The sequence below is a fragment of the Engystomops pustulosus genome, chromosome 7, assembly GCF_040894005.1.
Source record: "Engystomops pustulosus chromosome 7, aEngPut4.maternal, whole genome shotgun sequence".
Lineage (NCBI taxonomy): Eukaryota > Metazoa > Chordata > Amphibia > Anura > Leptodactylidae > Engystomops > Engystomops pustulosus.
The window spans coordinates 106,705,518-106,725,180 of NC_092417.1; the positions used below are offsets into that span (position 1 = coordinate 106,705,518).

The 19,663-nt window shown below is 45.3% G+C and overlaps 1 pseudogene; it reads left to right on the forward strand.

The window, feature by feature from the left end:
- The first annotated feature begins 17,168 nt into the window (after window positions 1-17,168).
- Window positions 17,169-18,011, forward strand: LOC140070197 (mitogen-activated protein kinase kinase kinase 20-like; annotated as a pseudogene).
- The last annotated feature ends 1,652 nt before the right edge of the window (window positions 18,012-19,663 follow it).

The following is a 19,663-nucleotide window of genomic DNA, read 5'->3' on the forward strand; positions in this document are numbered from 1 at the left end:
GGTGAACAAAATAGTATGTGAAGAACAATATATATGTGTGAAAAACACATTGAAGAACACGGTGAGCAGGACAGAGACATTGGGGAAAAGGACAGAGACACCGGGGAGCAGGACAGAGACACCGGGGAGCAGGACAGAGACATCGGGGAGCAGCACAGAAACATCGGGGAGCAGCGCAGAGGCATCGGGGAGCAGCGCAGAGGCATCGGGGAGCAGTGCAGAGGCATCAGGGAGCAGCACAGAGGCATCGGGGAGCAGCGCAGAGGCATCGGGAAGCAGCGCAGAGAGATCGGGGAAACTTCAGTGGAAGAAGAGGAGCAGGTCCCGGGACAGCGTATCTCTGACAATATATATGTGTGAAAAACACATTGAAGAACACGGTGAGCAGGACAGAGACACCGGGGAGCAGGGCAGAGACATCGGGGAGCAGCACAGAAACATCGGGGAGCAGCGCAGAGGCTTCGGGGAGCAGCGCAGAGGCATCGGGGAGCAAAGCAGAGGCATCGGGGAGCAGCGCAGAGAGATCGGGGAGACTTCAGTGGAAGAAGAGGAGCAGGTCCCGGGACAGCGTATCTCTGACAATATATATGTGTGAAAAACACATTAAAGAACACGGTGAGCAGGACAGAGACACCGGGGAGCAGGACAGAGACATCGGGGAGCAGCACAGAAACATCGGGGAGCAGCGCAGAAACATCGGGGAGCAGCGCAGAGGCATCGGGGAGCAGCGCAGAGGCATCGGGGAGCAGCGCAGAGGCATCGGGGAGCAAAGCAGAGGCATCGGGGAGCAGCGCAGAGAGATCGGGGAGACTTCAGTGGAAGAAGAGGAGCGGATCCCGGGACAGCGTATCTCCGACATATAAGCAGATGTGCCGAACATATGCAATCTATTCTTCACTGTGTTTTTACACTGCGTTTTTCACTTAAATGATCCTGTGTTCACTGTGGTCACTGTTTTTATTCTATTCTTCACTGTTCTTCACATCTGCTAACTTGTCGGGAGATAATATACGCGCGGAACAGTGAAGAATAGATTGCAGATGTTTGCATACATCTGCTAACTTATCAGAAGACATTCTTTTTCAATTAACCCCTTAGCGCTCTGCGCAAATACCGCTGACATCCCCGGCTAACACCCGCGGTCGGAGTGGGCTCGGATCCCGGGCGTTCAACCCGTTAAATGCCGCGGTCAACGCGACCGCGGCATTTAACATGCCTTCCGGGGGTCTTTACCCCACGATCGACCCCCCCCCCCCCCACACCGATCGGGACCCCAGAGAAGCCTGAAGGCAGTGCCTTTAAGATGGCGTCTGTGACGTCATCTTAAAGGCAAAGTGGGTCATTTACTAAGGGCCCGATTCGCGTTTTCCCGACGTGTTACCCGAATATTTCCGATTTGCGCCGATTGTACCTGAATTGCCCCGGGATTGTGGCGCACGCGATCGGATTGTGGCGCATCGGCGCCGGCATGCGCGCGACGGAAATCGGGGGGCGTGGCCGAACGAAAACCCGGCGTATTCGGAAAAACCGACGCATTTAAAAACTGAAAAAGTGTCGCTTGGGGAGCGCTTACCTTCACCTGGTCCGAGGTGGTGCATTCCGGCGCGATGAGATGACTTTCAGCGCAGCAGCGCCACCTGGTGGGCGGCGGAGGAACTACCTTCTTAAATCCCAGCCGGACCCGAATCCAGAGCAGAGAACGCGCTGCTGGATCGCGAATGGGCCGGGTAAGTAAATTTGCCCCAAAGTGTCAGCCTATGCATATGCATAGGCTGGCACTGCTAATACCCTGCAATACATGAGTATTGCAGAGTATTATAATGAACAAGCAATCAGATGATTGCTTGTTCATATCCCATGGTGGATCAAGTAAAAAAATGTAAAAAAAAATGTTTTCAATAAAAAATTACTTTATAAATCACTAAAAATGCCCATAAGCCCCAAAACATATAGAGATATATAACGCTCAAAAAAGTCTAAATCATAACACAAACTCCACATATATAGTATCACTGCGTCCGTAACAATCCATAGAATAAAACTAAATAAATATTGAACCCATATGATGAACGCCGTAAAAAGAAAAACTTTAAAAACCCGCCAAAAATTATGATTTTTACCTATTATATCCCACTAAAAAAAAGTGATCAACAAAACATATGTACTCCAGAGTGATACTGTTGCAAAGAACAACATGTCCCACAAAAAACAAGCCATCAAGCAGCTCTGTAGCCAAAAACGTAACAATGTTATGCCACTTGGAAGACGGCGATGCAAAAATGATAGATTTTTCCGCACATTAGGGTTTTATTTGGCAAATTTAGTAAAACATAAGAAAAAATATTCATGTCTGGTATCCCTGTAATCGTATCGACCCATAGAATAAAGATAACAGGATTATTCGGATATACGGTGAACACGAAAAAAAAAAAGTAAAAAATCCAGTACAGAATTGATGCTTTTCTACTCATGACCTCAAAAAAAGTTCCTAAATTTTCAACAATAGGTGATACCATCCCCAAAATGGTAACACTGGAAAAAGCATCTCATCGCGCAAAAAAAAATTCTATCACAAGGCCCAAATAACGGAAAAGCGAAAATTTTATAGCCTTCTAAAGGGGGCAACAAGAAAACTAAAATCCTGGCAGCTGCAGGGTGCTCCTTCCCTTCTGCGCCTCGCTGTGCCCCCATAACACAAGTAATGTCCACATGTGGGGGGTCTCTGCACTCAGGAGAAATTGTAGAACAAATTTTATGGTGGGTTTTCTCTTTTTATCTTTTGGAAATGTGTAAATTTTAGGGCTAAATGAACGTATAACCGATAAAATTTGGCCATTCTAAATTTCACCGCCATTTTGATTCAATTACTATAAGGATCTCAAGTGGTTAACAATCTTTGTAAATGCTGTTTCTGATAGTTTGACGGGTGCAGATTTGAAAATGGGTTGGTTATATAGGGGTTTTTTGATGCTAAATATGTAAAATTTAATTTCAAACAGTATTTATCCCCAAAATAGTCAATTCTGAAAATACGGAAAATCGCTATTCGATTTGTAAGCCGCGTGACGTCAAAATAAATTATCCAAACATTTCAAAAATTATGAAAATGTAAAGTAGACAAATGGGAAATGTTATTCGGCAAGTTATTTAGGTGGTAAATCTAGCTGCCTGAAAACGCGGTGATTTTGAATTTCGAAAATGGCAAATTTTTCTAAAAATTCATCATTTTTTTTCTTTTTTTTGCAAATAAACGCAAAACTTATCAGCCAAAATTTACCACTAAAATGAAGTACAACATGTGGGGAAAAAACAATCTCAGAATCGCTTTGATAAGTAACAGTGTTCAAAAGTTATAACCATATAAAGAGACGCAGGTCAGAATCCAAAAAATGGGACTGAGCCTTAAGCTGTAAAATGGCTGCGTCCTTAAGTGGTTAAATAACACATTTTATTCCCGAACCATGGTCCCTTTGAAAAATGCTCGAGTCTCCCATTGACTTCAATGGGGCTCGTTATTCGAGACGAGCACTCGAGCATCAGGAAAAGTTTGTCTCGAATAACGAGCACTCGAGCATCAGGAAAAGTTTGTCTCGAATAACGAGCACTCGAACATTTTAGTGCTCGCTCATCTCTAGTTATAATATATCTATTAAATTCATATGCACTGCATTTGTATTATTGCAGGTCCTCAGAATCCTTTTTCTCCAAGAGGCTGAAGGAACCAGAATGTGATCCTGGTCTCCATAGAATTACTTTATGCAGGCTAATTACTGAAACATGCTATTAGCTTTGTGCTTTTGGATCAACCTGCAACCTTCACCATGCTTATTATAAAGCATTTACAGAATTTACTTCTGTATGTATCATACAAAAATAATTTTACAAGATATAACTATGAAAACTTTACAGACAAAACTTGTTTGAACGGAAAAAAAAATCCATGAATTATTTACAATGATCCCCCTTAGCAAATTTCTAGTCTTGTAGACAGACTCTGTGACTTCCCATATCAGCCGGAACGGTTGTGACAATCAAATCATCCTAATCTCTAAGCGTTTAGCACAATTTTCAAGCTCTGGAAATTCTGTATATATATACTGTGTGTTTTCAGACACTGCAAGTCAATTTATATACCTGTGCTAGGGTAGCCCTATAATATTCTATGCTTTTCCAGGCAAAACATCTGTAAGCCTTATTTGCTGTTACCCATCATCTGCCGACAAATAGAAATGTACATCAAAAGCTGCTCTGCAAAAATAAGACACGTGATACATCACAACAATACATAAAATTGCCGTTTGTAAAACAAATTGAGATTTGATATGCAGTGTAAGCCGCAGCATAAAATGTGCATTCACACACATATATTACATGCATCTTTGGTTCCATACAGATTCTGAAGTTTATGATGTGGATAGAAACATGATGATCTTAGCCTGGCGTGCCATAAAATATTCTGTAAATAACGCTAAAACAAGCTGTGTTGCATGATTTTTTTCACAGCTGGAGTACACGTTTTTATTACAGCTCAACTGGCATTGCAAATTAAAATTTGTCTCCTTTTGCTAAACTGCCACTTTAAATGGGCTGATAGCAGCTGTGAGGGGTTAGGTTATCATTAATATATTAAGTACACATTTCTAAATAGCATTATACATATTCAAATAAATAATATAGAAGGTCAAATATGTTAATTTATCATATAAAGCATGATAAACCAGGGGCACTTACTTATAGATCCAGGAACTAGGGCATATTTATCAGGACCTCTACGCACCGCCACTGGCGCAGAGGCCCTGAAATAATTGCAAATGCTAGCTTATTGCTAGCTTTTGCGATTATTTTCCCCAATCCGCCACCTGTGGGGCGTGAAGAGGCGTGATGGGGGGGGGCGCGGCCGGCCGAGCGGGGGGCGCGGCCGGACGGGAGTGGGCCGGCGCGGGGCGTTACTGTCCCCGCGCCTGCGCACTCGCTGCTGCCGGCGACTTTTCAAACGTGAAAAGTTGCCGGCTGCGTTTTTTTCTGGCTACTGGCAGCCCGATACATCAAGAGGCAGAAGCCTCTTGATGTATCGGGTTGTGAATTTGCAGCGGCGGGGCGATCATACGCTGGCGCACGAGCGCCAGCGTATGATAAATATCCCCCACTGTGTCTATGGTTATCTTCATAAATTTGTAAAGTTTGGATTTTTCCTTGTAAAATCAACTTTCAAGATTGTGCTAATGAGAAGATCGTGGTGGGCTTTACCAGAGCCCTTCCATGTTCTGGCTTCACAGGCTGTTACACTGTCTACTCTCCTCTACCAGCACATTCCCCTCCCTCACCTGCTGGAATCTCACTACAGCAGAGTATGTTTAAGGGGGAAGTTGCTTACTGCTGTACGACTATATAAATAGTACGTCAGTAAGGGGAGTATGGAGAGGGCTCATGGGCTGTCATGTTTGTCATGACAGCTAGGAGCCTGCTTAAGGCTCCCATAGCTGTGATCCTTCAGAGAAAAACTCTAATACAGAAGCAGTATATTCTAGAGTTAAATTACCCTAGGAGGTCTGAAATAATATTACAAAAAAAACCATAAAAAATATCAAAAGATATAAAAATTCTATTCCCTCCCATTTCCCTAGAACACATATAAAAATAAATAAATAAGTTAAATCATAAACATGTTAGGTATCACCACTAGAGATGAGCGAACATGCTCGTCCGAGATTGATGCTCGGTCGAGCATTAGGGTACTCGAAACTGCTCGTTGCTCGGACGAATACTTCGCCCGCTCGAGAAAATGGCAGCTCCCGCCGTTTTGCTTTTTGGCGGCCAGAAACAGAGCCAATCACAAGCCAGGAGACTCTGCACTCCACCCAGCATGACGTGGTACCCTTACACGTCGATAGCAGTGGTTGGCTGGCCAGATCAGGTGACCCTGGGATAGACTAGCCGCTGGCCGCGCTGCTCGGATCATTCTGTCTCTGGATGCCGCTAGGGAGAGAGCTGCTGCTGGTCAGGGAAAGCGTTAGGGTGTTCTATTAGCTTACTGTTAGGCAGGAGTGATTCTCAAAGAACCCAACAGCCCTTCTTAGGGCTACAATAACGTTCTACTTTTTTTATTTTAATTTGCATCTTTTACCATTTTGTGAGGAATTAGCAGGGGGACTTGCTACCGTTGTGTTTAGCTCTTAGTGGCACACATATCCATAGCAAAGACCGAAGTGGCAAAATTCAGTAGGGGTTGGATTTCTATTAGGCAATAACTCAGTGTCATCTCATCTGGCATAGTAGTGTGCTTCCTTTGATACTTGGCTAGAAAATAGCCATAGGAGAATACAAACAGCTTCTTGAAGCCTACAGTAGCGTTCTATATATTTGATTTCTGGTTGATCTGCTGGTGGCTTTAGTTTCTGCAGTGCATGTACTTGCCAATTCTGAGCAATTTGTAGTGAGACTTGCGACCGCTGTGTTCTGCGCTTAGTGGCGCACATATCCATAGCAAAGGCTGAAGTGGGAAAATTCAGTAGGGGTTGGATTTCTATTAGGCACTAACTCAGTGTCATCTCATCTGGCATAGTAGTGTGCTTCCTTTGATACTTGGCTAGAAAATAGCCATAGGAGAATACAAATAGCTTCTTGAAGCCTACAGTAGCGTTCTATATATTTGATTTCTGGTTGATCTGCTGGTGGCTGTAGTTTCTGCAGTGCATGTACTTGCCAATTCTGAGCAATTTGTAGTGAGACTTGCGACCGCTGTGTTCTGCGCTTAGTGGCGCACATATCCATAGCAAAGGCTGAAGTGGGAAAATTCAGTAGGGGTTGGATTTCTATTAGGCACTAACTCAGTGTCATCTCATCTGGCATAGTAGTGTGCTTCCTTTGATACTTGGCTAGAAAATAGCCATAGGAGAATACAAATAGCTTCTTGAAGCCTACAGTAGCGTTCTATATATTTGATTTCTGGTTGATCTGCTGGTGGCTTTAGTTTCTGCAGTGCATGTACTTGCCAATTCTGAGCAATTTGTAGTGAGACTTGCGACCGCTGTGTTCTGCGCTTAGTGGCGCACATATCCATAGCAAAGGCTGAAGTGGGAAAATTCAGTAGGGGTTGGATTTCTATTAGGCACTAACTCAGTGTCATCTCATCTGGCATAGTAGTGTGCTTCCTTTGATACTTGGCTAGAAAATAGCCATAGGAGAATACAAATAGCTTCTTGAAGCCTACAGTAGCGTTCTATATATTTGATTTCTGGTTGATCTGCTGGTGGCTGTAGTTTCTGCAGTGCATGTACTTGCCAATTCTGAGCAATTTGTAGTGAGACTTGCGACCGCTGTGTTCTGCGCTTAGTGGCGCACATATCCATAGCAAAGGCCGAAGTGGGAAAATTCAGTAGGGGTTGGATTTCTATTAGGCACTAACTCAGTGTCATCTCATCTGGCATAGTAGTGTGCTTCCTTTGATACTTGGCTAGAAAATAGCCATAGGAGAATACAAATAGCTTCTTGAAGCCTACAGTAGCGTTCTATATATTTGATTTCTGGTTGATCTGCTGGTGGCTGTAGTTTCTGCAGTGCATGTACTTGCCAATTCTGAGCAATTTGTAGTGAGACTTGCGACCGCTGTGTTCTGCGCTTAGTGGCGCACATATCCATAGCAAAGGCTGAAGTGGGAAAATTCAGTAGGGGTTGGATTTCTATTAGGCACTAACTCAGTGTCATCTCATCTGGCATAGTAGTGTGCTTCCTTTGATACTTGGCTAGAAAATAGCCATAGCAATAGGATAGGATTGTTTGGTTCTAAAAACTCAAAAAAAAAACAAAAAACACAAAAAAAAACAAAAAACACAAAAAAACACAAAAAAAAACAAAAAAAAGTAAAAAAAAAAAAAAAGTTATAACTCTCATTTTAAAAATGTTTAACCCCAGGGCTAGGGGTAGAGGACGAGGGCGGGGACGTGGGCGTCCAACTACTGCAGGGGTCAGAGGCCGTGGTCCTGGGCGGGGTGAGACACCACCTGCTGATGAGGGAGCAGGGGAACGCCGCAGAGCTACACTCCCTAGGTTCATGTCTGAAGTTACTGGGACTCGTGGTAGAGCACTGTTGAGGCCAGAACAGTGCGAACAGGTGATGTCGTGGATTGCTGACAATGCTTCGAGCAATTTGTCCACCACCAGTCAGTCTTCCACGCAGTCCACCCATGTCACCGAAATCCCCACTCCTCCAGCTCCTGCACCTCAGCCTCCTCCCCCCCAGTCTGCCCCCTCCCAGGAAAATTTGCCATTTGAACCGGCATACTCTGAGGAACTGTTTTCTGGACCCTTCCCACAGTCACAAACCACTTGTCCGGTTGCTGCTGAGCAATTTTCCGATGCCCAGGTTTTCCACCAGTCCCAGTCTGTGGGTGATGATGACCTTCTTGACGTAGTGGAAGTGTGTAAAGAGGTGTCCGACGATGAGGAGACACGGTTGTCAGACAGTGGGGAAGTTGTTGTCAGGGCAGGAAGTCCGAGGGGGGAGCAGACTGAGGGATCGGAGGATGATGAGGTGACAGACCCAAGCTGGGTTGAGAGGCCGGGTGAACACAGTGCTTCTGAGACGGAGGAGAGTCCTCGACCTGAACAGGTTGGAAGAGGCAGTGGTGGGGCCAGACGGAGAGGCAGGGCCAGAGCTGGTGCATCAGCGCCACTGTCAACTAGTGAAGCTCCCGTGGTGAGGGCTCTTGCGGCGAGGGCTAGATCTTCAGAAGTGTGGAGGTTCTTTAAGGAAACACCGGATGACCGACGGACTGTGGTGTGCAACATTTGCCAAACCAGGCTCAGCAGGGGTTCCACCACTACTAGCTTAACTACCACCAGTATGCGCAGGCATATGAATGCTAAGCACCCCACTCAGTGGCAACAAGCCCGTTCACCTCCGGCCGTGCACACCACTGCTCCTTCCCCTGTGTCAGCTGCTAGTCAGCCCCCTGCCCAGGACCCTGCCACAAAAACCCCATCGTCGCCTCCACGATCCTCCACAGCATCCACCAGCGTTCAGCTCTCCATACCCCAGACGCTGGAGCGGAAACGCAAATATAGTGCAACCCACCCGCACGCCCAAGCCCTTAATGTGCACATCTCCAGATTGCTTAGCCTGGAGATGCTGCCCTATAGGCTAGTAGAGACCGAGGCCTTTCGCAACCTCATGGCGGCGGCCGCCCCTCGGTATTCGGTCCCCAGCCGCCACTACTTTTCCCGATGTGCCGTCCCAGCCCTGCACCAGCACGTGTCAGACAACATCATCCGTGCCCTGACCAACGCCGTTTCTGACAAGGTCCACCTGACCACGGACACGTGGACGAGTGCTGCCGGGCAGGGCCACTATATATCGCTGACGGCACATTGGGTTAACTTGGTGGAGGCTGGGACCGAGTCTGACCCTGGGGCTGCTCATATACTGCCGACGCCGAGGATTGCGGGGCCTACCTCGGTCCAGGTGTTTCAGGCCTACTATGCCTCCTCCTCCTCCCACCCCTCCTCCACCTCCTCCTCCGAACTACCATCCGTGGGCACGGCGCCATCAGTCGGTAGCTCTAGGCACAGCAGCAGTGCCGTCGCTAAGCGACAGCAGGCGGTGCTCAAACTGCTGAGCCTAGGCGACAAAAGGCACACCGCCCAAGAGCTATTACAGGGCATCACGGCGCAGACTGATCTGTGGCTGGCACCGCTGAACCTCAAGCCGGGAATGGTTGTGTGTGACAACGGCCGTAACCTGGTGGCGGCTCTGCAACTCGGCAGACTGACACATGTGCCATGCCTGGCCCATGTGTTAAGCGTTTCCTCAAGACATACCCCAATCTGTCTGATTTGCTCACGAAGGTGCGCCGCATCTGTGCGCATTTCAGGAAGTCCAGCCCAGATGCTGCCACTCTCAGGGCAGCGCAGCGCCGCCTCCAACTGCCCGCTCACCGACTGTTGTGCGACGTGCCCACGAGGTGGAATTCAACACTGACCATGTTATCCAGAGTTTACCAGCAGCGCAGAGCGATTGTAGACTGCCAGATGTCAACTTCCACCAGAACTGGTAGTCAGGTCAGTCAGCTTCCTCAAGTCTACAATGAGGAGTGGACGTGGATGTCTGATATCTGTCAGGTGCTGAGTAACTTTGAGGAGTCAACACAGATGGTCAGTGGCGATGCCGCCATCATCAGCCTCACCATCCCGCTGCTTGGCCTGTTGAAAAACTCTCTGGTCAGCATGAAGTCGGAAGCTTTGCGCTCGTCACAAGAGACGGGGGAAGAATATTCCCTTGTTGATAGCCAAAGCACCCTGAGGTCTGTTTCTCAGCGCATATCGGAGGAGGTGGAGGTGGAGGAGGATGAGGAGGAAGAGGAGGAGAATGTTGGCGAGACACAAGAGGGGACCATTGTTGAGTCCTTCACTGTTCAGCGTGTATGGGCAGAAGAAGAGGAGTTGGAGGAGTTGGAGGAGGAGGAAATGGACAGTCAGGCCAGTGAGGGGAGTGAATTCTTACGCGTTGGTACTCTGGCGCATATGGCAGATTTCATGCTAGGCTGCCTATCCCGTGACCCTCGCGTTCAAAGAATTTATTCCAGCACCGATTACTGGGTGTTCACTCTCCTGGACCCACGGTACAAGCAAAATCTTTCCACTCTCATCCCTGCAGAGGAAAGGAGTGTGAGAATGCATGAATACCAGCAGGCCCTGGTGCACAAGCTGAAACAGTATTTCCCTTCTGACAGCGCTAGCGGCAGAGTGCGTAGTTCTGCGGGACAAGTAGCGAGGGAGAGTAGGCGAGCAGGCAGCTTGTCCAGCACTGGCAAGGGTACGCTTTACAAGGCTTTTGCCAGCTTTATGTCACCCCAGCAAGACACTGTCACCTGTCCCCAGTCTCGGCAGAGTAGGGCTGATCTTTACAGAAAGATGGTGAGGGAGTACGTAGCTGACCATACCATCGTCCTAAATGATCACACAGCTCCCTACAACTACTGGGTTTCAAAGCTGGACATGTGGCACGAACTGGCGCTGTACGCCTTGGAGGTTCTTGCCTGCCCTGCCGCTAGCGTCTTGTCCGAGCGGGTTTTCAGTGCAGCTGGTGGCATCATCACCGATAAGCGTACACGCCTGTCGACTGACAGCGCTGACAGGCTGACGCTTATTAAAATGAATAAAGGCTGGATTTCTCAGAATTTCCAATCTCCACCAGGTGAAGGAAGCTCAACCTGAATAATTGATCCACTCCTCCTCCTCCTCCTCATTTTCCTCCTTCTCCTCCTCTTTGTACAGTAAAGCAGAGGAAAATGGCTATTTTTTGACAGGGCCCACTGGCTCTTGCTATAGTACTTCATGCATTTAATTTTTCTGGAGGGCCACCTACCCGGTCCTCTGTTTGAAACAATTTTTGTGAGTGCCACATACAGGCACTCAATCTATTCCATTTTACTGGAGGGCCACCTACCTGCTCCTCTGGTTTGAAGAATTTTTGGGACTGCCACATACAGGCACTCAATCTATTCCATTTTACTGGAGGGCCACCTACCTGCTCCTCTGGTTTGAACAATTTTTGGGACTGCCACATACAGGCACTCAATCTATTCCATTTTACTGGAGGGCCACCTACCTGCTCCTCTGGTTTGAAACATTTTTGGGACTGCCACATACAGGCACTCAATCTATTCCATTTTACTGCAGGGCCACCTACCTGCTCCTCTGGTTTGAACAATTTTTGGGACTGCCACATACAGGCACTCAATCTATTCCATTTTTCTGGAGGGCCACCTACCCGGTCCTCTGGTTTGAACAATTTTTGGGACTGCCACATACAGGCACTCAATCTATTCCATTTTACTGGAGGGCCACCTACCTGCTCCTCTGGTTTGAAGAATTTTTGGGACTGCCACATACAGGCACTCAATCTATCCCATTTTACTGGAGGGCCACCTACCTGCTCCTCTGGTTTGAAAAATGTTTGGGACTGCCACATACAGGCACTATCCAAATTAAATTGTCTCCATAGCAGCCTCCACACGTTGTCTCCATTGCTACCTCCAAAAGTCGTCCATATAGCTGCCTCCATACATCGTCCCTTTATCAAACGAGGTGTGTCAGGCAGAAATTTGGGTTGTTTTCATGGATTCCACATCAAAGTTGTTAACTTTGTCGCCACCCTGCTGTGTTATCCACAAAATATACTGGCAAACTTTTACCATTTAGGGATATTATTTCAGCGCTTCTTGCGCATCTGTTTACATTCCCCTCACCCGGCATATCCTAAACTTATAAGAACGCTACTACACTTGATCTTATACAAAAGGTTCTTAGAAGTGCTGTTTGGGGAGTAGCCTAGAGACAGGGGCTTGGATTGGCGAAAGCTCGCCTGGCAGCGGAACGCCAGCTCCATGCGCTACATGCGCTTCTTGCGCATCTGTTTACATTCCCCTAACCCGCCATATCCCAAACTTATAAGAACGCTACTACACTTAACTTGGTGCAGGCTGGGACCGAGTCTGACCCTGGGGCTGGTCATATACTGCCGACGCAGAGAATTGCGGGGCCTACCTCGGTCCAGGTCTCAAAGGCCTACTATACCTCCTCCCACCCCTCCTCCACCTCCTCCTCCTCCGAATTACCATCCGTGGGCATGGCGCCATCAGTCGGTAGCTCTAGGCACAGCAGCAGTGCCGTCGCTAAGCGACAGCAGGCGGTGCTGAAACTGCTGAGCCTAGGCGATAAAAGGCACACCGCCCAAGAGCTATTACAGGGCATTCCACATCAAAGTTGTTAACTTTGTCGCCACCCTGCTGTGTAATCCACAAAATATACTTGCAAACTTTTACCATTTAGGGATATTATTTCAGCGCTTCTTGCGCATCTGTTTACATTCCCCTCACCCGCCATATCCTAAACTTATAAGAACGCTACTACACTTGATCTTATACAAAAGTGCTGTTTGGGGAGTAGCCTAGAGACAGGGGCTTGGATTTGCGAAAGCTCGCCTGGCAGCGGAGCGCCAGCTCCATGCGCATCATGCGCTTCTTGCGCATCTGTTTACATTCCCCTCACCCGGCATATCCTAAACTTATAAGAACGCTACTACACTTGATCTTATACAAAAGTGCTGTTTGGGGAGTAGCCTAGAGACAGGGGCTTGGATTGGCGAAAGCTCGCCTGGCAGCGGAGCGCCAGCTCCATGCGCATCATGCGCTTCTTGCAGATCTGTTTACATTCCCCTCACCCGGCATATCCTAAACTTATAAGAACGCTACTACACTTGATCTTATACAAAAGTGCTGTTTGGGGAGTAGCCTAGAGACAGGGGCTTGGATTGGCGAAAGCTCGCCTGGCAGCGGAGCGCCAGCTCCATGCCAAGATCCAACTAACATAGTTTTAACTGCAGCACCTTTAATCTACTACTAGTTCACTGCCTCCATACATGGTCCCCTTATCAAACGAGCTGTGTCAGGCAGAATTTTGGGTTGTTTTCATGGCTTCCATGTTAACTTTGTCGCCACCCTGCTGTGTAATCCACAAAATATACTGGCAAACTTTTATCATGTACCGATATTATTTGAGCACTTCTTGCTCACCTCCTTTGGTTCCTCTCTGCCACCCATTGGTTTGAAGCCTGAGTCCATTTAGGGTATGTCGCCATGACACTCTCTAGCCTGCTGCCGCTGCCTCTGCATGCCGTCCCCTATAGTGTCAGGGTCAATTATTGCATGTTTTAGATGCTATCTAGCTTCATTCTGTCACTCTGTCATGGCCATGCTGTTGCCCATAATTTTGGCATAATGGTGCGTTTAAGCAGCCTCAGAGGCATCCATGCATGCTGCCCCTGCTGTTTCCTGTCCATTTCCGTGGTGTTTCCATCCTTTTCTGAGGTTCCCAGGTGTTTGGCCAAGCTTCCCTGTGCAGAGCCTTGGTCCCCTTGAAAAATGCTCGAGTCTCCCATTGACTTCAATGGGGTTCGTTATTCGAGACGAGCACTCGAGCATCGGGAAAAGTTCGTCTCGAATAACGAGTACCCGAGCATTTTAGTGTTCGCTCATCTCTAATCACCACCTCCCAAAATGTCCAATCTATCATAATATAAAAATGATTATTCCCGACGGTGAACCCCTTGATGGAAAATAGCGCCCAAATTGCTACTTTTTTTTCCAAAAGTGGTGCACTCTGTCGGAGCTGTGCAGGAGGTGCCAAGTTCAGGATTTCATGTTGCACATTACACAGGCAAACTGCATTTACTTTACTCTTAACTTTATATACAGTGGAGAAAATGAATGAAAGCTACTACACATGATGGGGGTTTTTGAATGCTTATGGAAACTTAAAGGGGTATTCCAGGAATAAGCATGTCATTAGTTGTTATTTAAAATTTTGGTCCCCTTAGCAGAAAATGCTGTGAACATAGACTGTAGTGAAGAATTAAAATGCTACTGGCCCTTTAATCAGTCCATTGATCTTTTTCCTCAAAGAGCAGACACAGGACAGAAAATGGCCGCTGGTCACATGTCCACATCACCTGGGCAGGTCATGTGATCATCACTATGCTTGGCTGTAGGCAGTTGTTTGCAGTGCATCCAGTATGGCCAGAGTTGTCCTGAGACGTCATCTCACACATTGTTATATGACAACACAGCAAGTCTGTTAGATCATCACTAGGAGCAGAGTATAAGAGGAGGAGACGATACTGAGAACTAAAGGATCTTGGGACTTGTAGTTTCCAGTGGCGGCCATTTTGTTGATAACTTCACCTACTTTAGAAAGCCCATAACATTTGTGAATCATAAAATCAAATTATTTAAGCTCCATTTGGTGACTAATGACATTGAGTTTTTTTTTAATATTTATTTATTTATAGCATTATGGGGTTTTTGTATCAGACATTCATATTCCAGGAATACCGCTTTAACTAAATAGAAACAATAAATGCAAGGTTGTCAATATACTTTATGGGTGCTGAAACTATACAGCACCCCCCACTATACAATGTCCCTTTCTGCAATACAACAACCCCCTCTGCTCCATACTACCAAGGACATGAATTGGCAAAGTTGCATAGTTTTTGCCACTGAATATTATATATAAGGACATCAAACTTACAGAAGGACCTCTCTGCCCACTGTGACCTCTGGTGAAGCTCTTTGGATGCTTTACTTTAGTCCCAGGCTGCAGCTGTAAGGTGTCTGCAATGACGCTTTATTGATCAGGTTTGTTCCCATTACAGCACAAAAATTTTAAAATCATATTAACACATGGAAAAAACTTTGTTTTTGACAGGAGTTACATAAACTACTTCGACCTAAGAACAAACCTTAAGAACCCATATACTAAGTAACCTGGGGATTGCATGTGTATATATCTGCTGATACAGATTGCTAGTGTTATCTCTTTAAATGCTGCCTGTAAACTCTTTACATGCTGACAATTATATGCACCATGCACCACCATTTTCCTAAGGATTTTCCTGCCCCAATGACATCACAGGGACTCACAATCCTCGGGAAAGTGATGTTGGGTACGTGCCACCGGCACTTAAATGCAGTTGCCGGAATTTAAAGGATGTTACCAACTGCACATAGAGCACTTACAGCTGCCAAATAATTCATCCTTATTTCCAAGTTTCCAGGGTCTGTCTTCTCTTCAGCTTTTCCTTAGGTACACATTTCATACCCCAGATCCCCTTTAGTGGCATCTACCCTGCACATATATCCAAAACACACACCCATATATAGTACACACATACATAAATCCAAATGTGCACATGCATATTTATATGTATAAATCTAAATCCATGCACAAACACACACAAACATACACATACAACTCCATACATGCTGTTTATACACATGAAAACACATATACATCATAATCCAAACATGCATATCAGTAAATAAAAATATACATACAATACACATGTACACACCCATCTACGCTATATATGCATATACACTGACATCTACACATACATATAAAGTATACACATATACATCCACATATACACAATTGGAATTGATCAAAAGAATGATTATTGTTACAAGATTTATGGTAATGATGTTTTTCCATGATATTATAAAAAATAATCCCCAAACCAAGTCTCACATGTTCCCTAAAATAAAAGTATATGTGTTTTTGTCATGTTTGTGGGATGTGTAGATCAGATAATATAGGCAACAATAAGTTACCTGCCTGCCTCCCAACGTCCTCCTCCATTTCCCCCCCTTCCCAGGATTAAAAAAAAGAAAATGTCTGCTCTTGGATCATAATTAGAGCCCACACGTTCCTCCCCTGAGATGTCTTGGAAGTGGGGCCACTGGTAACAAGGGTAGAGATGCCTGGTTTCTAGCTGTCGCCCCTCTGTGACGCCCCCTCACCGCAGCAAGCATTGCCCAGTAAACAGTATCTCCCTGACATGTGCATTGACAGCAGGAGACGAGTCGCTTTGCCTCCGCTCTAATTGTGCATGCCTCACTCTGGCCGGCACGTTGCTAGGCAGTGAGGAGATATGCAAACTCTGCAGTGACATAAGCTCATATGCTCTTGTCATGTTATGGGCTTTTGGAACATGTAAAAAATTGCAAAATGGGGTGTTGGTGACAGGTTTCCTTTAATTACACTTCCATAGGTCAGCTTACATAGATCCCTTGTCCATAGACTTAAAGGTGAAAGCTACATGTGTGTACGTCTATTTCTCTTACCTGGCAAAATCGATATCAATGGTGGGACCATTACCTCTCCAATGAAAACACTGCTACAGTTAAGCTGTTCTAAGTAGCAGACAGCTCTGCTCTGTGTGTAGTGACATAATGGAGTCACTGCAGCCGAGATCATAAGTAAATGGGGGCTGATCTGTTGTAACCTGGTCTTACCACTGCAAAAATAACGGAGCTGTCTGCTCCTTGTTCCAATCTCTGTTTATGAGTTGATCTATGAGAGTGCCGTTTGATCTGATATTGAAGATTTATTCTACAGCAGTTTTATCAATATTTGTAGCCTCACAAATACTTTTATTGTTCTAGAAACAATGCTGACAGCCCTGAGGGAACAAGAACTGCAAAACATACTTTAGGCAGCTGTAGTGTCACTGGGCAGCATGGCAATAACTATGGCAGAAAAACAATAATCCAACTCTTATGCCTTTTACCCACAAGTCGTGTCTTAGAGCTGCTCTTCGTCATTATGAGATGTCGTCCTTAACTGCTTGATTTGTACAAATTAAGTTTAACGCCTTGCAGTTGTATGAAAGCTGTGAAGGTGGTCCTTCAGATGTGTCTACAGAGCAAAATGGATATCACAAGACAAAAAGGTGGCAGTGAAGAAACTGCTGAAGATAGAACAAGAGGCAGAAATACTTAGGATGTTCACAGAAACATAATCCAGTTTTATGGAGCTGTACTGGAGCCTCCAAACTATTGTATTTTTATTGGTATTGTTATGCTGGTGGTGGATCCCTATATGACTACATCAATAGCAACAGGAGCGAAGACATGGACATGGACTAAATTATGGCATGGGCAACTGACGTAGCTAAAGGGAAATTACACATGGAAGCCCCAATCCGCATAATACACCAGGGTCTCAAGTCTAGAAATGTTGTAATAACCTTCAATGGAGCACTAAAGATTTGTGACTTTGGTGCCTCAAAGTTCCATACCCACACAACTCATATGTCCCTTGTAGGGATGTTACCACGGATGGCACCAGAAGTAATCCAGAGTCTTCCAGTATATGAGACATGTGACATGTACTCCTATGGTGTGGTTTTATGGGAAATGTTAACTAGAGAGGTTCCATTTAAAGGCTTCGAAGGACTGCAAGTGGCTTGGCTCAAGGAAGAAAAAAATTAGAGGTTGACCATTCCCAACTCCTGTCCCAGAAGTTTTGCAGAATTGATGCCCCTGTGCTAGGATGCTGGGGCAAAGAGAAGACATTCATTTAAACAGATTATCTCTTATCTATGTTGCAAGCGGAGCCAACATAGACAAAGTTTGGGGAATTATTTTACTGGTGGGAGAAGGCAGATTTAAGCTGAGACGCCTGTGCTGCACTTTTCAACAAAAGTACAGTGGAGGGTGAATAAGGTTTATTGTGTCTGTTCTTGATGACAGGTTCCCTGATTAGTACCAGGAAGTCATCATAGCAAACTAGCAAAGAGCAAGACCTGTGACATAATCACTGGGATGTTCTTCTCCATAGATACAATTGGCTTTAAAAGGTCCCAAAGGTTTTTTGATTTATTTATTTCATTTGATCGGAATGGGTGTATACTCAGATGGTAGGGTTAATACGGCCATGCTAATTTTGCCATGGCTTCACAAAGTCAATCTACTAGTTGGGAAGATATCTAGACGCACATGTCTAGATCTAGGAAATATATTTAGAAGGACCTGGAATTTTACATTATTCTACTCTATAAAGGGCTTTAAATATAAGAACAGATGTACTGGCCAGTAGAAGTGAAATGAGCAAAGTCTTTCTGTTGATGTTTCTTGACAAAACCAATTTGATTCAAAATGGGGAGTTTACTAAAGCTGGGATTTAATTACAGTATGTTGAGTAGATAAATTTGGAGTCAAATCTAGTCAGACAAAAGCTCTAGATTTGTGGTCACTTGTAACAGCTCAGTTCAGGGATGATCTGCCAATTAGGAAAGATGCACAATAATCTTTATTTGTTGCTTGTTATTTATTGTAATTGTAATTGATTATATGTCTCATGGGAAGCTGCACCATTGTACTTATTCAATATATTATTCAAAGACGTTACATTGGTCCTATGTAAATGCTGCATGGATAGACCATTTGATGTCATGGCAAACTATGAAAATCAAGTACACAATTCTTTGGTACGAGTACTTGAAGCTCACAACATTATGGCATTAATGCCCTCAACACATTAATGCCCCTAACTACACAAATAAGCTATTGGAGGAAATCTGATCTTTGATTCATTTGTTATAAAAAATCACATGTGTGTAGTCATAAAAGTCATAGAAGTCATTACGTTTAGGAGTCATTCTTAAAGCCTGTGATAAAGAAAAGCATGTAAGAAGACAATAGAACGGAAACTGTATTAGCTAGAACCTAGTGTTTGGTGCAAGTGTTAATGCCAGATTAAAGAAAGCGTTAATCCCCCCCCCAAAAAAATTCTCAAATTGCAATCCCCTAGTGATGTTTACACAATAAAAATAATTTTTAACCCTTTACTTCAAAATGTTACTTGTTTTATTGCTGTTTTAGCTCCTAATCCCTTCCTAGGCTGTTTATTGCAAAATTTCAGGGTGTGGGCGGGGACTCTCTAAGCAGACACATCATGATCCATCTAGTTCTGTGAGCAGACAATGTGGTTTACATACACTTTCACCTGGCCTCTGAACATTGTACTAGTATCTCACACATAGAGAGCGACGATACAGATTAGGGATGATGAGATCCATTAGATGCCTATTACATACTGTCAGATCTCCTACTATTTCTGCTATTCCACAACACACTAGATCCCCTGTGCCTGGATGCCTGTTGTGCCTCCCCAGGTAAACAACTTAGCTGTGTGAAGTTTGTAGTTGTCCCCATGGTGCTGCTGCCTAAGGAACTCAGATTCTGTGTCTCAGTGTGCAGCAGTGAGTAAGCTCCATTCTGAATGCAGGGGGCAAATTTCATGCAACACAAATGGGGGGCGT